The following is a 14397-nucleotide window of genomic DNA, read 5'->3' as shown; positions in this document are numbered from 1 at the left end:
TACTAAGACCTCTGTGAAGACACAAAATGCATTTCTGATTCCTGTGGAAATCAGTAACTGGAAAATTGTCTTTTTAGTAATTCCGGCCTTTTGAGGTGTCTTAGATGTGTCCTAATAAAAAACGTTGTAAAACTTATTAAATGTGTTAAATTGAATCATATCCCAATCCCATGTATTACAGCCAACAGCTAAGTATTTTTATCTCAGTGTTCAGTCCCAATGAAAAATAGTACTTCCCACGCTTGCTGCTTTCTAGGGTCAACGCTTGAGCAAAGGTCCTCTCTTAAGACATATCTGTTATCTGCCTGAACAACACGTGCACAGGAGACTATGCTAAGGTTACGGAGAGGAACATTTTAAAGGCATTTCTTATTTCCAAAATAAGTGAAAGAGAAGAATATTATACGTAATGTCAAACCATCTCCATATTAAAAAAAAAATATGTAAGGCTATGGTTGCTTCTTTCAAGTTCTCACTGTTGGAAGAGAATTATTTCTGAAAGTGACGCAGAATTCTCAGCATGGATAAAACTGCTTGTAGACAATTGCTGTATCATGTTGCATGGTGTACAAGACTAGCGTGATGTGTTAATGCCTATGCTATCTCTTGAAAACAGTTTTTCAAAACATCTGTGAAATCACTGATGGAAGTCAGGTCTGGGCTTTTGTTCCAGGTGTCCAACATTATTTTGACAGGGCTCATTTCAGTGCATTGTTAAAACTGCCATGAATTAGCAAAACAAAATTAAAATAGAAGTAAAACCCCTGAAAGTGTCCAGTAGTGTAATTCTGCTTTCTAGTTTCCATGAATACAGCTGTCAAAAAACCATCACAGCCACAGGAATTCAGGGAAAACACCTGAAGAATTCTGGTGTCTGTGCTTGAGGAAAGAAATGAGTTAAACTAATAATAATAATAATAATAAAAAAAATGGTCAAAAGAGTTTGGAGGAAATTTTGAGAGTCTGTCACTTCTTCGGTACAAGGTGTCTCATTCTTAAGTTGCAAGATAACACATTATAGCTTTGTTTTTTACTTAGTACGAATCTGGCCAAAAACATTCTTTATGTGATGACAATTCATATGAAATATTGAAAACAACAAAAAAATTATCCATGAAGATCTATGGTACTACTAGGGCACAAGCTGGAAAATGTTGGGAAAATCAGCATCATAACTTGCAGTGTTCACTACCACTACCTATTAACCAGCCTTCAGTTTTTGGATATAAACTTTTGCAACCCCAGCTTTGTACCAGCAAACCTGGAATCATTGCCATAACATTCCTGCATGCAAAGATGCCAGTGCTGCAGTGATAAAGGGTGAGTTACATCCCTCCCTTTCCTGTCAGGAAGAGTGGAAGTTACAAGTGCTCATGTCAACTGGCTGAGGACATCGGGGATGCTGGTGGGAGCAGTTCCCTTCCCGAGGGAAGCCTTGGTCTAGGCACCAACAGTGACCATGTATCCTCCTGCATGGTTCCAGCTGCTACGCATGGCTGAGTGACTGCACAGCTTCTCTGAAAAAGTATGTAGTCAATTTTCATGGTTAGAGTGGGGCAAAGTGAAGGGGAATGTCCTTTTACTGCTTGTCTACATGTGCTTCTGTCTTACCCAAAACACATAATCTCTAGGGATGCTTGGTAGGGGCGAGTAGCTTTAGCCCTTCCTTACCCATTCCTGACAGTCACTCCAGATGCCTCCAGGGTATCCCATATATGAGCTTATCAAGTCCTTCTGATGACTAGATTGTCAGCTTTGCAATGATGGGCTGAAACCAGGGAAACAATGGAGTCATTGTCTCATTGTTATTTGTTAAGATGAGGCTCTGTTTTCCGGGAAGCTTTCTGAAAACATTACACTGCCTGCTTGTTATTTTCTGAGCAGCCATGCTTCAGAAGGAAATCAACATAGGCTTAGCGTGAGTCTTCCAGTAGCCCAGCAGTCTGGTAACAAGCTCAACTATTGTATAAAGAATTAACATTCCTTTAAAAGAGTGTCTCCATGCCCTTGAGACCTATTAGCATGGTATCCGAGTTACAAGAAGATCCCACAATAGCAAGAGAAGAGAAAAATTGTGTCTATTTATCTACTCTATTTATATCTTTTTCCTAATAAATCCTTTGAGAAAGAGGAAACATTTGCAGGGAAAATTTTATGGACAAGCTAAAGGCTAACAATTATTTTTTGAATGAATTGAATAATTTCCAGAAAACTGGCCTTTTCACAGAGAAGTTGTTGAAAGAAAGAGAGCAGAAAGGAACTGCATAGAGCATTCAATTCCTTATGGTTGAGTTACTCAGTTGGAGTTTGAAGTTAAATTTAAGGTACAAAAAGGTTTATTCAAATAACATTTAATGTTTGGCTTCATTTCAGATAAACAAGCATGCTGCAGTTGAGTAAAGCTGAAAGTTTTCCCTGTTCCCATGTACTGTAGGTTTTAAAGAATGAGTGCCTTGGCATTTTGTATAGGTCAAGCTAAGTGGTATCATAGGTTAAGTTCTGGCATTCAATCTAAACGTCCTCATGTTTGTACTTTACAGCCAGGTTTTGGACATTACTTGAAAAATTGCCTACGCCCGAACAAAGAGTGATCACTGCACAGGCTCCTCTGAGAGATATTTCCCTCTCTTCTCTGCTTTCCTGAGTCAGAGAAATGCCATTTCAAAGTGATATGCAAACCATCAGGCATTTGGAAGGGATACTGGCTTTTGGGATGAAACTTTGCATGTCGTAAAAAGTTTTCATTAAAAAATTTGTTACTGGTATAGGAGCTAGAGTGGCATATGCAGGCTGACTGGGAAATAACAACTCGTTATTGTTCCTTGTAAAGTCTACCTTCTAAGATTTCTTTAAAAAAAATAAAACAAACAAAAAAACTGTTTTAGGAAAGGCTTATTACTCCAAATGACTCAGGGTTTGCATTAATCACCTCCTAGGAAAGCTCTCGGTCGCGTGGGTTTGTGTCTCAGCTTTCCTTTGCTCAATGTGCTAGAATAGTCTCCAGCATTGTTTATGTTTGCCACAGCATAATCACTTAGCAGATCTCCAATAGTGATATTGTTCAGATCCAGATGATCCAATGTCATCAGCTAAGCATTTATATACAGTGTCTTGCTGTTGGAATTTAGTGCAGGCTTTAGTCAAACCAGAATAAGAAACACTCTCCAAGAGAATGTTAAGAAACAGAATGCATAAACTGAACTGAGTCAGATTTTGCAAGTAACACTAGATGTAGCGGGTGTGCTCAAAAACTTTCCTCTGGCTTTCCAGATTTCAAAGAATTTCAAGATATCCCCTATTCTTACAAGGAACAATTCTGCTACTTCCTAATATTCCCCCTCAGCTCAGATGGGAACAGTTTATGCATGCTCGCTGCTGGAGCAAACAAAAGAATTCCATAGCTTATCCACTATAGGAGACCTGGTGTTAACATTTTTAATCCCTTAGTTACTTTTCAGCTCGGGTAGGGAATCTGCTCTAATCGGTGCTGTCAGCAGATTTGTCTCACATGTACTGCAGAGCACACAGCTGAATTTTCAGGGTCATTCATACCTCTTGTATAGAGGAAATCACATTTCTTCCTGGGGGAAGGCGCATGTAGGCACACATACTGGGGAGGGTTGAGTGGTAGCTTCTTTCTCACATCACTTCTCTGGAGAGTGGGCAAGCAGTTTTTGTTGCTCCCTGGTAGCTAAGGGTGAGTAGGGAAAGAATCTGTGGTAAAAACAAGAGTGGAACCTTTTCACACTTCCAATAAAACAAATTTAGTTTCTAAGTGAACCAATGACATTTGATTTTTCAGGCTTTTTTAAAGAAAAGGAAGGCGAATTTGAAAGTAAGAGGTTAGAAGATGCAGGTGCTGCTCACAAAGACAGCAGAACGATCCCCTCATCATCTAAACCCTACTGGTTGGAGCACTCATCCATGCACAATACTGGAAAGACATGTTCCTCTCTCCACCCACGCAGGAGCAGAGACATGACCCCTCTGGTGTGCGAGCCCTCACCCCTGGGCTGTAGGGGCCTTGTCACTTTCTAGCTATGGCCGGGGAATATCTCCATTCCCTTTGGAAGCTGGTTAAATAAATGAAAGCTAAACTCCCTTTATTTCTACTTGAGCACTACTACTGACAGGCTCGCTGTGTTTTGAATTCTTCCATTTTGTAAATGTGTCTTTGTTTTTAGATTATCCTTGTGCAGACAAGCCTTTAATGCCACATTGAAGATCTCTCTTACTTCTCCTTTTTTAATCATCTGGTATAGAAATCTATTGGCCTTTCATATTTCTGAGGCATCTGTAAAATTAGTATGTTCTACTTTAATCAAAACCACACTGTGCATTCTGTAATCTTTCACCTCACCTACTACAGCTTCTGCCTTTTTGAACTTTGCATCTCATCACACTTCTCTCTGCTGTATACAAGGTTCTGCAAATCCAATTTACTCCCATAAATATCAAGCCCTCATCGCTTCCCTTTTTCAGACACCTCCAGCAGATTCTAGTAAATTCCAATGTCACACGTAAGCCTCTTATCAAAACTTGGAAACTGGAAAGCTACACCATACTTTCACATTATTTTCTTCACATTTTCTGACTCCTAGACCTATGCAATACCTGAGTCACCCATACGTAAACATCCTCTTTGCTTTTTTCTATTCTATTTTTTATTTTTTTTCCCCATAAATGCCTCATTTTCAGTTTTTCTTTTTGCTTTTTCTTTGGAGTCTGACACGACTGAGTTTTCTTCATTCCAGTCCTTCCTTATAATGAGTTTTTCCCAATAAGCAATTCAATAGTGTTCAGCCAAAGTTTCACTGTCTGATAGACTTAGACTCTGTTCTCTGTGTTTTAGAGACGAACACTAAATACATTGTGAGAACCAGTAAATTATAATTACCAATGCTGCCTGTGGAAAATAAACTTGAGAGGAGTCAGTCCAAAGTACACCTTAGACATTTCTGACTAAAAAACCAGAAATAAAATGTTCATGTCAGCCACAGAAACTGCACCAGAGACAGACAGAGGGACTGTGTGTGCATGTCTTTCTGGCTCAAAGCCTGATCTTTCCGCATTTCAGTCAATGGAAGCTTCACCATTAACCTCAGTGTGCCTGAGACCAATTCCAAAAGTGGGCTACAGGAAAGATAAATCGAGCTCCCAGATCCTGAAGCCAGAAATACAAAATGCAAAACAGTATCCAGGTACATAACTTCAAAAGAAGAGACTAAATATGCTAGGAGCTACCTCTAGCAAAATGTAAAGCATCTAATTACTAAAGCAGAAATAATAGTTCCTGTGTTAAAGTTTTTTGTTTGTTTGTTTTGTTTTGTTTTGTTTAAAAATGTTTCTATAGTAGGATTGACTTCTCTCACAATTTAAAAATAATAACTTGAATACATATGTTTGCATAAAATTATATCCTATGTATATATATTTCAAATCACATCAATAATAGATAATGAACAGCCTTGCCTAGATTTTAAAACCAGCAAGTTTTACTTGCTTTAGACCACCTTATTCCAGAATCACTTGTTCTTTCAGGGTCCATTGAAAGGAATGAGTTTCTGCTATTTACAACAGAGGAGAGGGAGCTAACATGCGCATAGATGTGGATCCTACTACAGTATGTCTGAAAGTGCCAAATCAGCTCCCAAGGTAGTATGAGTTATGAAGGAAACCTGAACCTTGCATGCAACAGCCCTGCAGAGAAGGCTGCCAAGGCAAGGCTGGCTGCAGCCACAGTAAGTACTGTCCTGCACAGCCCAGGATTGGCAAGAAAAAGGTGCAAAGGGCAAATAAACCCACCTTACACAACTCAGAGATTGTCCCTTGGCAAGTCCCCAGTGTCTGCAAAGGGTGGGATGGCTTGTTTATGTACACAAGAGAGCATAAAGGAGCTGTAGCAATGCAAAGGAAAGACAGCAGGTCCTAAGAATATAGGAGGGGACATGGCAGGGAATAAAAAAGTACATTGTTTTTGCACAGGAGATGCAAGATGAACTCATTCATTGGAACAAGTGAGATATGATATGCCTGACCCTAAGGATCAGGTTTTCAGAAGAGCATTTAAATGCTCTCTCATGTCCAATACTCAGTTGCATATATGACAGTACTACACAATGCCATTGCACATACAATTCTGGGGAAGACTGGTTCAGGTAAAACATGTAACTGAGAACATTTTCAAAGAGACCTAAATATGTCTACATATGTTTTATACATTGTTGATGTTGGTTTCTTGAGTATTTTGGTGTTTTGTGATGCTCTTGACAGTGCCTCTCCGAATGTTTTCATATCTGCATTGATGGGAAATACTTGAGCATATAGAGAACTTATTTGAATGTAACTCAGTCCTTGGAGAGAGGAAGACGTGGCCTGCACTGAGGTTAATGAACTGGCTGGCAGAGAAATCTGTTTTAACCTATGTGAACTCAGTGAAGATTATGCCCCCGAAGGCTGACTGAAGAAATTCCCATATCTCCCATTGAAAATCTTCCCACCTACTGCTTTTCAACAGAAAGAATGCCAGAAAGGCCTTTTAGGCCAGAGTTCAGTCATGTTATTTTTACCATCCCAACTAAAAATGCCTCATTGCACTATTCCAGCTAGAAATATTGCCACATTATTTGTTGCTGAGCTTCTTCCAATAGAAATACCACAAAAATGCCTTTTCTTTGGGGTATTTAGACTACAAAATCCTTACAAATTGTATATATCAACATAGCTCAAATTGGTACCAAGCATTTTTTTTTAACATTACCAGTGTTTTGTGGTATGTCTTCCCTTTCCATTTTGAGAACACATCATCAGATTAGAGCTCCTGCTGGGAAGAAACTGTCACCAGAATTCTTACTTGGTAAAAGATGAAGAAAAAATCAATTATTGAAAAAAAAAAAAAAAAAAAAAGGTATAAAATTTAATCTTTGCCTAAAAAGAAACTTGAAATCTTATTTTCTAGAGAACAAGATTTTCTAGTGTATTTAAGCAGGATAAACAGTCAAATAGATATCTTTCTGGATGACTCATTTGTATTCATAGTTATATAGGTCCTTCAAATTCTGTTACCACAGTGGGCATTGGTAGGGAAGTTACATCTGTTTTGTAATAACTTCATTTAGGATATTTTCTAATTCAGAAATATTTGGTTATATGAATGACCAGATGGCTCCTTCATGTCTCTTTTTGCCTTTTCAGTTTACTGATTTGAGAGATCCAAAGACTGTTTGCAAAAACATTACCTTGGAGACTCCAAAATTTGGAGGGAAGCTAGCTAATGTGAGAAATCTTACAAACAAATATATGGAGGCTTATTCTGTGAGAATCCAAGCCCATGACAATTTCCTTAGGCAAGATGCATATCGGGGTTTTGTCACGATGTGTGTATTGTCAGTGAGCAGCCTCAGAGGTTCAGCTGGAGGTGAATATGGCCAAAAGTTGGTTGAAGAGCAGCAAAGAAGTTGGTTGGTTGGTATGTGTGAAGCTGGAGGAGGGGAGGTTGGAAGAGATGATGTGTAATACCATGCTACTGTCTCATTAGGTGTTTGCACTGAAGCTCCTAAGATGTGTTGAAAAAATCTAAAAAATATATAAAATAAAAAAATATAAAAAAAATATAAAAAATATAAATGTCTTTCATTTTACGAAAATCAGATGTGAAACAGAGCATTGGATTTTTTTCTTCCATTTTGGGAAAGTTTGTATTCAATTGGGAACCATCAACTTATGCTTTGCCCCAAGGGTTCAAACTGGACCACAAGCCTGAACCGACCCCCCACCCTCCCCATGTTGCCTTTGGACCTAAATCCTGAAGGAGTTTTATGACTCGAAGCCTTCTATAGGTAGCAAAAGTAATAACTATCTTTGCATTGACTTCTAGAGGTTGAAGACCAACCCATTAAGATGAATAACTTATTTCTATACTTGATTTTATTAAACACATTTCTATTTTGTGCCCAACACTTTAAAAGTTCATTTTAGCACACCACGGTCTTTGGTTTCCTTTTGTTTTCCTTGAGTTGCCCATTTAAAGAACACAGTCCTGCAGCATATCAGGGTAGCAGCCTGGCACAACCGAGGTTCACAAAGGACCTGTCCTCCCCAGTTGCTGCATCACAGGTTTCCAGAGAACAACGTTTGGGCAAGACTTCAGACGCACACCAAAGCAAGGATGGCTGTTACCAAACAACCTCAGCGTTTGAAGACAATTCCCCATGAGGGTGGGCTCTGGGTTGGTACCGAGGGGCACGGACGTCATGCAGAGCCTCACTCTCCTCTGACTGACGCCACTTCTGACGTGGAGCAGCCACCACCTCGTGCACAAACGTACAGGACATCGGAAATGGCCCTGCAGACTGACCGCAGAAGCAAGCAATATCTAGGTAGGCCCTTTCTCTCCAGCCTAAAATGGCTTTTTTCAAAACTATTTGGCACTCCCCTGAGCTGTTGAGTAACTGGGTTAGAATTTTTTGTTTGTTTGCTTTAAACAAAATGGGATCATTATTGTGCAATAGCATTGTTCTGGGATGCAGACAGCTTTTGCAGGCTGTCTGCAGCTTTGTATTTATAAAGTATCTGTGTTTTTAAAACAAAGGTCAGTGATCATGCTATCAGGTCATTACTGTATCTGTGTGACTGTGGGATCAGAGCCTGCTGATAATTGGGCCACCGACGCCCCCGGGCTCCCACGAGCAGCTCCAGTGCAGCCATCTGCAGGGCTGAGGGATTACTGCAGGTGAGCTGTGCCCTCCACCCTGCCCCAGCCACTGTGCAGATCAAGGTTTTCTTCCCCAGGTGTTCCCTGTCCAGACAGGCAACGGGGCTTGATTTAGTGCCGCTAGTAATCAGCACCTTCAGATGAATTAAAAACAGGACTGTAAATCTTGATGTGCTCTTTCATCCGCGACTTTTTGGTTCTCAACATCAAAATAGATTGACATTCCTCCACCACATGGCAGGGTTGGGTCTTGTTTTACTGGGAAATTGAAGACTCCAGCCACAGTGCTCATGTTGTAACAATATAGCATGTGGGAAGAGTGTGAGTGACGTCTTGAATAGAGTACTGGCTTTGTTCCTCTGGGATCCAGGTTTCAGTCGGATCTCAAGTCCTGTGTTAAATGAGTAGTCTCTGTTCCATTCCTGGGGGAACAGCAGTCTGCATTAGAAAACCACGGTGCATAATTCAGCAGTCAGTAGCTGCAAGCCAGGAGCCAGATTCTCAGAGCAAGTTAAATGTCTTCCTCCCGGACAGAGGATCCCTCCTGCTCCTCTGGGCTCCGGTCAGGAGCCACCTGATGGGCATCTTGCCCATGGTGAAGACAAAGACACTTCCAACAGAGCTGGCCTCCACAACAAAATGTGGAGAGAAGTCTCTGACTGGTGCTTTCTTGTAGCAGGAATGTAATTCTCCAGCTTGAATTTGCTAACACTCCTTCCAGATGGCACTAATATTATTCACAAATGAACTGAAGAACCCTTTGGTCCAAAAAAGCCTTTATAGAGCCCCCCTGCCTCCCCCCACCCCCCCAAAAGCCACTGGACATGTAAGTCCTGGAATGGCTTGCACTCTTGGGTGTAGTTCAAAAAATCCCAAGCAGATCCAGCTGTAGCGTCCTGTGAATTTCAAACAGATCTTGTTTTTGTGAAGGGAAATTGGCCCACAACTGGTACCAGAATCTGATGATCGATTTGTCTACTCATTTTAAATGAACAGAATTCCAGCTGAATTCAAGCTTCCTTTGAAGCTATAAGTCTACCCAGGACTCTGACACAACACAAGCATCATCATGAGAGTGCAGATAATCCAGAGACCTAGAAGAACAGAGAGAGGAGCCCCAAGATTGGACGCTGGAGCCAAGCTCCATGGAAGAGCAACCACAGTCAGCGTTGTTTGCTGGTTGGTGGCTACCTTAGCCAAGAATACCAGCCTTTTAAGATACACTCCCAATGCATGGTACAGAAATTATAGAACAGAATGATAACTGTTGGGGGAAATGATGAGACAAAAGCTTTCATTAGCAGATGAAATGAATACTAAAAATGGTACTTGAAACATATGGGCTTTATTCTACTTTCACACGCTGACCACTTTCATTGTTCTAAGAACAGCTAAGAGATGGTCCACAACCTGATCTTGCTGCTTAACTATAAAGTATTCCACCAATGTCAATAGACTTACTCAGCCTTCGTGAAAATCTGAATGTAGCCCAATGCTGTACAAATGCTGACAACTCAGCACATTACTCTTAACAGTAAGCCCCATCCCACAACTCACAGTATCTGTTGAACAATGAGAAGCCAGGCTGTACCATCTGCACTTCTGGGAGAAGGCTGGAAGAAACAGGAACACAATTCAAGGGTTGTAGTAGGAATGCAGAGGTCCATATGCACTGCACAAAGCAGTGCTATGCAGAGCTCTGGAAACAGAGTGAATGACGAGTAGCAAGACTGAATTTCCCAAGGCTGGCAATGCTGTTCTAACATGGAAGCACAGCTGACAGGCCGAACTCTGTATCTCTGCGTTGTGCTATATAGACATACCAGATTGTCTGGAGACTCCTTACACAGGAATCCTTACAGAGTGCTGAGCTGCATCATACTGACGTAGCCAAGAGGGCTCTATTTCTGTGAGGGGAAGATAAAAGAAACAAGTACTTTCTTCGAAACAGCTGTTTAGACTTCTAAGTAAGTCTGGGTGTCTCAAGAAGCTCTGCATGTAGCCAAATACATATAAAAGAGTCGTATGAAATTCTGTGCTGTACCGGAAGACAATGGTCTCTTCTTTCCTTACAATCAATGAAACTTAGTCCATCTTTCACACAGCGCCTCTGACACCACCACATCTCTTCTCTTCTTCTTTCCTTCAGCTTCCCTTTTCCCGCCTCTCTCCCTGATGACCTGCCGTGAAGCTTCAGTGCAGTTCTCCAGGTCTCACCACTCAGCAGCACCAGTGCCCCAGTCACCTGAAATGTCTGCGCTCCAAGCTGCGGTTCCCTATAATTCTTCATTGTATACATTAGAGAGAACTGTCCCGATTAATAATGTTTTAGATTAAAACTTATCTAGGCTTTCAGCCACTTAAGAGTTGTCAAACGTTGTACTTACAGTCATAAGTAAGGCCAAGCTGGAGTGTGAACAATTGCTCTTTTTCTCCAGAACACTCATTTGTTATTAATCTCTCAGCTAAAAGTGTGATGACTGGAGTGTTACTTCAGGGAGATTGATAAGAGTGCTATGTCTCAGGGTGGGAGGGGGTCAATAACTTAGAGCTATTTGTTTTAGATAAGCAATTAAGCCTACATTATCAAGCTTGTGTGGAAAAAAAAAAAAAAGCATTTAATTCAGATCCTTACTTAGGCACTTCAATGGATTAGAGCAGAATCATGAAGGTTAATTTAGATGTAGGCTCTTATGTGTACATGACCAGGTTTGGAAATGTTTGACTTCATTTTCCATAAGAGAAACCAAACTGTCAAATTACCTAATACTAAATGCATACGAAAGAAGAAAGAGTGTTTCGGAAACGGGGTGATGTAGCAGAGCAGATGTACACGGTTATCAGCTACTGCTGAGGGAGGTGCACACCTGCAGCATCCTGGAAGTCATATCAAGCAGCAATACTTGAACAAAAGGCCAGAGAGTCCTGTGTTTAAGATAATAATTACAGGGAAAACTGGATGGGCAGCATGCTGTGGTTCTAATTGCATTTAAATACAAAGCTGAATGTTTTAAAGCCGCTCTTTAAATCAAAGCATATTCTCCTTTCATTACTGGACCTTCAAGGCAGTGAATTCATAGCAAATTCTAAGGCTTTAAAGTCCTTTCCCAGACATTAAATCATCAAAGAGTTTTCTGCATATATTTTGGACTGTGTTATGGCCAATCAGAAGTGATATAACTCCGAGATATTTTCATGGTATCTGCTTAACATTCCCACAGCAAAAGAAGGCATCTCGGGTACAAACCAGTCTACTTACTAACTGTTAAACCCACACTACCTGTGTCTGAGCACTGGAGAACACAAACGCCCATTATCTGAGGACTGAGATTCCTCTTATAACTGAAATCACCAGTCAGGACCAGATGCCTCGAAGGTCTTTTCCAGCCTTAATGATTCTATGATTCTAAGCTCTGTCCCTCCACATAGAAATCTTGCTCAGGCCAAACTGCCAGAATATCCAGCCCTCACCAAAAAAACATTCCTTAAATAACTCTCTAGCTCTCTCCCTCAAAGAAAAAAACACCTCTGAACTTTGCCTTGCATTTCCACAGATCTTCTAGCATGGGAAAAGAGGGGGGAATGTCACAGCTGACAGCATCCTCATGGAGATGGACCACCATGAGGTTGGTTCACTGACTTCCCCACGGCAGATGTTGCAGCTGTGGTGGCACCAAGCTTTCACCTCAAGCTGGGGCAGGCGGTGTTGGGGAGGGTGTGCTCGGGGCCACTCTCTCATTTCTGTGTGAGAGGACAAAGACAACCTTCAAATTCCCACATGTATGCATATAAAAGGGCAAATCCCTCTTATAATATGTCAGCCAGTGAGGTTCTTTTATTTTTTTGTGGATGAAGCATTCATTACATATGTACTATTCTGCTGAGCTGTCCTTACAATATCATTTCTCTGGCACTGCGTGCCATGCAGAAAACCAGGTGGATGGTCTTTAACTAAATGGAAAAAGCTGCTAGGCACTAAAAAGAGCATGCCCTGGAAAAGAAAATACAAAGCAGCTGCCTAAATGGCAAGTGCAAAAATTTAAAAAGTGATACGGACTTTGTATCAGTAGCAGTTTTATATAAACTTCCAAGTGTAGCTCTGATGTAGAGCTCAGAGCAGAAGCTTAAGCAACGTAATAGGGAACTGACTTATGCCTGGCTTATTGCACAAGATTTTGCAGCCGACCATTGTCTTCCACCTGTCCCAACATTAAGTAAAGAACAATTTTATTTCTGTCAACAGTAGCCTGAATAGGAAAAGAGAAATCCATATGATTTCTGAAGCAAAATTGGAGTTATAAAAGGCAGCCACTCCAACTTAGGGAGAGAATAATTTTTTCCAACCTTCCACATCCTTAATTTGGTTGTCCAGTTTCCACTGGACCTCTTGATTCATCTGCAATGGGTACCTCATGACAATCTTTGAGCTCATAGCTGAAGAAAAGAGACTGCACCCAGTGTCTCAGGAAGGGAATAACTTGTGTAGAGAGGAAAGAAGGGAAAGCAAAAGGGAAAGCACCATGTGCCTGCCGGCCTCCCCCTCCTCCCTCCTTGCCTCTTGTGCATCCCCCAAGGTCAGGCACAATCTGTCCCTTTGTATCCAGGAAAGAAACTGGACGCAAAGTGTTAGGAATTTCCTAAAACTGTCTCGAATCATGTGCTGTTTAAGTAACTGTCATTTCACTGCCTGGTTCATTGACACTTGGGTCTTAAATGGTGCTTGTGGAGGAGTAATATTTTCAGCTCTGAAGGGGTAAAGAAAACAGTCATATAAAAGCAAAGCCTTTGAACAGTGATACGCTGCAGAGAAATATGTTGATACGCTTATTTCATGTAAAGCCTACATTCTCTTTGCATGAAATCAACAAGAAGTTAAAATAAGTATTTCACCAAAATGTAGCATGCAGGACAAGTCTATTTTCTTAGAAGGAAAAAAAAAAAAAAAAAAAAAAAAAAGCTAGAACAGCTAGAACAGATGGCTGAAGGAAAAATTAGTTTAAAGACATCAGAAACAGCTGAATAAACTTTCAGTAGTCCAAGAAAAAAAGAGGCTCAATCTTCTGGTTTATTCTTATTTTCCTATTTACATTCTTTAAATGCACTGGAAATGGCATTCAACTTTTCTAGTACTTAGGCCTTTTTCATTTGGTAAGGTTTTTGGATATGGATTATAGCTTTTAAGATCATGGGGAATAACACTGTTAAAACAGCACTCAATCTAGTGCTGTTGTTAATTTTAGAGTCATAAGCTCATAGGCACACAAGACTTCAGAGCTGTTATTAGTCCACACCTTAAGAACATGCCATCTTCATTTTAACCTGTGATTAAAAATCAGGCTCATCTATTCAAAACAAAACAAAACAAAACAACAACAAAAACACCACCACACCAAAAAACAACAAACAAACAAACAAAAACCCCACTCATGAATTTCCTTTAACAAGTTTTCACACAAATATATGGCTGTATCAGAGTTCATTGACAGCTTTACTTGATATGTTTACTGCAAATGGAAGAAACTTTTCTCAGGGGAATGAACTGCCTGAAGGAGTAGACACTGGTCAATTTTTTTTTCAGGTATAACATGAACTTTAAGATTTAAATAGTGAAGAAGTAGAGCTCTGGAAACAGCTCCTCTTAAATTAAAAGTTAAATGGTAATTTCTGCTTTGAGATAGGCCAGA

At 40.5% G+C, this 14397-nt stretch overlaps 1 protein-coding gene across 2 annotated transcripts in view; it reads right to left on the bottom strand.

Annotated features, from left to right (window-relative positions):
• The window catches only part of LOC310896601 (uncharacterized protein), a 177408-nt gene that overhangs the window by 44754 nt on the left and 118257 nt on the right, over positions 1–14397 (bottom strand). The window contains exons 2-3 of one of the 2 annotated variants that reach the window (XR_014581653.1): positions 3553–3714; positions 1672–1768 (exon numbers count right to left, since the gene is read on the bottom strand). The exons of the other annotated variant lie outside the window; for it this stretch is intronic. The gene's annotated coding sequence lies outside the window, so the exon portion shown is untranslated. The remainder of the gene's footprint in view (positions 1–1671; positions 1769–3552; positions 3715–14397) is intronic. 2 annotated transcript variants of the gene reach the window in all.

The sequence above is a fragment of the Anser anser genome, assembly GCF_964211835.1.
Source record: "Anser anser genome assembly, chromosome: 3".
Lineage (NCBI taxonomy): Eukaryota > Metazoa > Chordata > Aves > Anseriformes > Anatidae > Anser > Anser anser.
This window is presented reverse-complemented; position numbering and strand designations above follow the sequence as displayed.